This window comes from Oratosquilla oratoria, chromosome 32 (assembly GCF_046742065.1).
Source record: "Oratosquilla oratoria isolate Oo_2021 chromosome 32, ASM4674206v1, whole genome shotgun sequence".
NCBI lineage: Eukaryota > Metazoa > Arthropoda > Malacostraca > Stomatopoda > Squillidae > Oratosquilla > Oratosquilla oratoria.
The window spans coordinates 47,568,478-47,573,477 of record NC_134808.1 but is presented as its reverse complement, the minus strand read 5'-3'; the positions used below and the strand labels follow the sequence as shown (position 1 = coordinate 47,573,477).

The 5,000-nt window shown below is 37.7% G+C and overlaps 1 protein-coding gene across 2 annotated transcripts in view; it reads left to right on the top strand.

Annotated features, from left to right (window-relative positions):
- The window catches only part of LOC143017464 (uncharacterized), a 53,782-nt gene that overhangs the window by 19,268 nt on the left and 29,514 nt on the right, over nucleotides 1-5,000 (top strand). The window lies entirely within an intron of this gene.

The following is a 5,000-nucleotide window of genomic DNA, read 5'->3' as shown; positions in this document are numbered from 1 at the left end:
ATATGTAACAAAATCAGCTAAAGTTCTTCTTTCTGTTGTTTGAGACCGTCTGCTAAGAATGGCGAAAGATTTAAGAGTACGGCTCTATGTCTTCTCTGATGACTCATGCACCATGACGACTGCCGTCAGGTGATTTTATTCATATCAGGGTCCCTCTTCCACAAGAAAAGTTTCAATCATTAATGTAGTGATCAAAATTATTTTCCTCATTTACCAAAGTCATTCTACGCTTAACGAAAACGTATTCCAATTTGTCGGCAAATATTTGACCAACCGTGAAAATAGCAAAGAAAAAAGAACAAAGTTATCCGTTTTCTTTTATAAAACGAGGAATTTATAAATCCTTATTTTTGTTCATATTTTTTCGAAAACCTAAGGTAGAAGGGACAATAAATTAAGTCTGGATGGGGGTGGGATGGATGGAGTGGATGTATGTATGTATGATGTATGTATGTATGTATGTATGTATGTATGTATGTATGTATGTATGTATGTATGTATGTATGTATGTATGTATGTATGTATGTATGTATGTATGTATGTATGTATGTATGTATGTATGTATGTATGTATGTATGTATGTATGTATGTATGTATATATATATGTATGTGTATGTATGTATGTATGTATGTATGTATGTATGTATGTATGTATGTATGTATGTATGTATGTGTGTATGTATATATATATGTATGTGTATGTATGTATGTATGTATGTATGTATGTATGTATGTATGTATGTATGTATGTATGTATGTATGTATATATGTGTATGTATGTACGTATGTATGTATGCATGTATGTATGTTCTTATGAATGGCTGTATGTATGTTCACAAAAAACACATGTTAGTAACGTATCAAATGAAAAAGAATCGAAAAAAGGTCAAACTTGAAGAACCGAAATCAAATAAAGACTCAAAACCCGAGGCCTAGGAGCCAGTGACTCAGAAAACGGAATTCAGAGTGAGGAAGGATGACTTTTGGATGGAGGTATAAGGACGAGTGTCTGGAAGAAGAGGAAGAAGGAGGAGGAGGAGGAGGAGGAGGAAGAGGAGGAGGAGGAGGAAGAGGAGGAAGAGGAGGAGGAGGAGAGGGACCAATGGAGGAAAGAAAATCCGTGAGATTAAAACGAAGGAATCGAAAGTTACTGAAGTGAGTGTGTTGACTCTGAGAGTCATTGTGATGAGATCAGAGTCTGAGAAATGGTTCCTGAATCAGACGGGAAACCCCGTGGAATGGGCTGACTGCGAAATGCGGCGGGCTTTCCCCGTAGGCTGAAATGAGAAATGTGTCGCATGATTATAATGATGAAAGGATTCTTGAATAAAGAGGGAAGATGAGATAGGAAGGGGACCTTTTTGAAATGTGGTTGTTTTCCTCCGTAGAATTGTTTTTTAAAATATCGTAATGTTAAGAAATGTGACTGTAGAAGGATCTGTATTTTGAAACTGGAGCTAATAGGATGAGAGTACTATTTTCGTGTCAGGTGGTAGTTTACTATTACCTCTGATGCCACCAGACTATCCTATTCACATCCATGGGTAATTTTTTTTTTTTTTTTTTTTTTTTTTTTTTATGCTTAAAGGGACCTTTCTGCACAGAATGACCAAACTCACTAATAAACTCATAAGAAAAAGGCCTGAAAAAACAGCGTTCCTGAGGAAAGATGAAAATAAATAATACCTACTTATTACCTTATTACACACAAGTATGGTCCTCATGTTATACAATCATGTTATAAAATCATATATAATTAAGAAAACAATTATTGAGAAATGATAGTGCACAAAAAAGTCCATTACTAAGGGGAAAATAGCCCTTGTGTCCTTTGTATTAAGGCAGGAAACCGCCGGGAAGCTGTAGGCATTGAATTCGGGACTTTGTACTTACGTGTTCGGGCCTTAGTCGAACACGCCACGGTCGCTCGACGCTCCTGGGTGTAATGAACTGCTGTGTTCAATTTCCTGTTTGAGAATCGAGGTGACTATTTTTCTTCGTCTTTCTCTCTCGTCCAGATATTCTTTTTAAATCGTATTCAGAAATGACCTGACCTTTTCTTTCGGAAAGTGCTCATCTGTCTGTTTATTTGTATATGTCTTTATTTGTTTTATCTATTCATTTATTTATTTGTTTTATTTATTCATCTATTAATCTGTCTATACGTTTCTATTTATCATCTACTGTTACCTATTTAGCGTGACCTTTTCTTTTGGAAAGTGTCCATCTGTTTGTTTATCTGTATATATATTTTTTTATTTTATCTATTCATTCATTTGTTCATTTATTCATCCATCTATCAATCTATCTAACCTAACCTAACCTAACTTAACCTAACCTTACCTATTGCTCCTTTACCTATGTATTTATATATTCATTTGTTTTTACATATCTATTCATTTTATATGTGTTTTTTCTTCTAATTGTTTAACTATGTGTTTACTTATATTCTTACAAAGGAACACAGTAGGAAAACATACTGACAGGCGAATTTCGGCAACTTTCTGCCGGGAACACAGAAACGGCACCACATCAATAAAACGCAGATGCCTGTCCAAAGCTTCTTCCCAGATCTTAGGAAAGACCCTAGGACCGTTGCCGCCTGCTGTGGGGATGCGGGTTTTCCATTTAGTGAAAATCAAAGAAGCAATTAGCCTGTTGAATATATCATAACATTGATATTATAACATAGAGTCTGGGGAAAAATAGAAATTATAGGGAATCAGGGACTTATGATATAGGGTCTGGGGACTTTTTTATTCTGTTTTAGGGAGTTAGGGAAAAAACTAAGAACTTGGAGATGGAACTTAAAGAAAAATATTCATCTGGGCTGAGCGGAAAATTAGGGTAGATTCTCATCAAGTCGTTAAATCAAGTAGAGAAGTTTCAGCTGTGATGTGTACGACAGTCAACAGAGAAAAATAGGGGAAACCTTACCTTTCAGAGGAAATTTGATTAGGGCAAACCTCAGTAGGAAAACATCGGCTGACGATAAATTAGAGAGGTAACCCTCAATATAAGAATGAATTGTGGCTTTATAAAAAAAATGGAGGCTTTATAGGAAAATAAATTAGGACTTTATGAGATTGATAATTAGGGTATTATAAAGAGAAGCAAATTAGGACTTTATGAGGAAAATAATTAGGGTATTATAAAGAAAAACAAAACAGGGGTTTATAAGAAAATTTATTAGGGGTTTATAAGAAAATAAATCAGGGTTTATAAGATTTTGGGGGCTTTATAAGAAATTAATTAGGGCTTTATAAAGAAATATATCAAGGATTTGTAAGAAAATAAATCAGGGTTTATAAGATTTTTAGGGAGTTTTATAAGAAAATGAATTAGGGCTTTATAAGGAAATAAATCAGAGCTTAATAAGAAAACAAATCAGGGTTTATAGGATTTTAAAGGGGCTTTGTAAAAATGAATTAGGGTTTCATAAGGAAATTAATCGGAGCTTTATGAGAAAATAGATTAGAGTTTGTAAGATTTTTAAGTGATTTTATAACAAAATGAATTAGGGCTTTATAAGGAAACCAATCAGGGCTTTATAAGAAAATAAATTAGGGGAAATAGGTCCCACTTTAGTTGAGTGAAAAATTGGATTAAAGAAGTTCAGTTTGTGATTAATTAGAGAAAGAGATTCTGGCAAGCTGTTAACGTTGTTGACAGGAAGTTCGAGGACCGGGGCGGGTAGAAGAAACGTACGACTTTGAAAAGGTATTCAGGTAGAATGGGGACGGGAGATGGTGGTGGTGGCAGTTTGGTGTTTGGTGTTAGTGTTTCTGTGTAGTATTTGGTAGTGGTGTTTAGTGGTGCTAATAATGGTGATAGAAATGCTGACTGTGATAGATGACAGTGGTGTTGGTGGTGGTGATAGGTGGTGACTGTAATTGTGATATGTGGTGACTGTATTGGTGATATGATAATAGCGTTTGGTGTTGATATAGGTAGTAGTGGTGATAACCTTGGTTATAGTGATAGCAGTAATGATAAAGATACTGGTGCTAAAGGTGGTGTTAGAAATAGTGAAAATAGTGCTTTTAGTGATGATGCTAGTAGCCATGGTGATGGTGATGATAGTCCTAGTGATGATAGTGCCGGTGGGAATGGTGTTCTTGTTTGTTGGGGGTGATAGTGCTATTGTTGTCAATATATGGTATTAGTGATACAATCAGTGGTGTTAAAACAGGTGTTATTACAGGTGTCACCGTTGATGGTGATAGTAATGACTGTGTTGGTAGTTTACACGGATGATCAGACAGCAACGATACATGATAACAGTATCACTGACGGTAACGAACTAGCGAATAACATAAACAACACCAACGGAAGCGGTGATAGTGACACCCCTGGTGGAAGTACGAAAGCACCAGTGACGTAGCCAATAATCCTGGTGGCATAGGGATCCTGGGGATGCCCAGAGAGGCACATTTCCTAGTTGAATCCTTCCCATCTCACAATCCTGTTCTCCCCGAAGACAGCCCAAGAACTAAGGACTTCTCAACAGGGTCCAAGGAAAATCAATCATCCCCCTCCCCCTCCTCCCTCCTCCCCCCTCCCCCCTCCCCCATCCCCCTCTACACCCTCCTCCTCCTGCTCCTCCTCCTCCTCTTCCCTCCTCCTCCTCTCGTCCCCGACCATCATCTCCTTTACCCAACTCAAGCTCCCTCCCTCCTTCACTCACTTCCTCCCTCTCCTCCTCACCCATTCACTCACTCATCAGAGCTCTCTCTCTCTCTCTCTCTCTCTCTCTCTCTCTCTCTCTCTCTCTCTCTCTCTCTCACACACACACACACACACACACACACACACACACACACACACACACACACACACACACACACACACACACACACACACACACACACACACACACACACACACACACACACACACACACACACACACACACACACACACACACACACACACACACACACACACAATCTCTCTCACTCTCTCTCTCACACTCAATCTAACTCTGAATCTAACTCTAA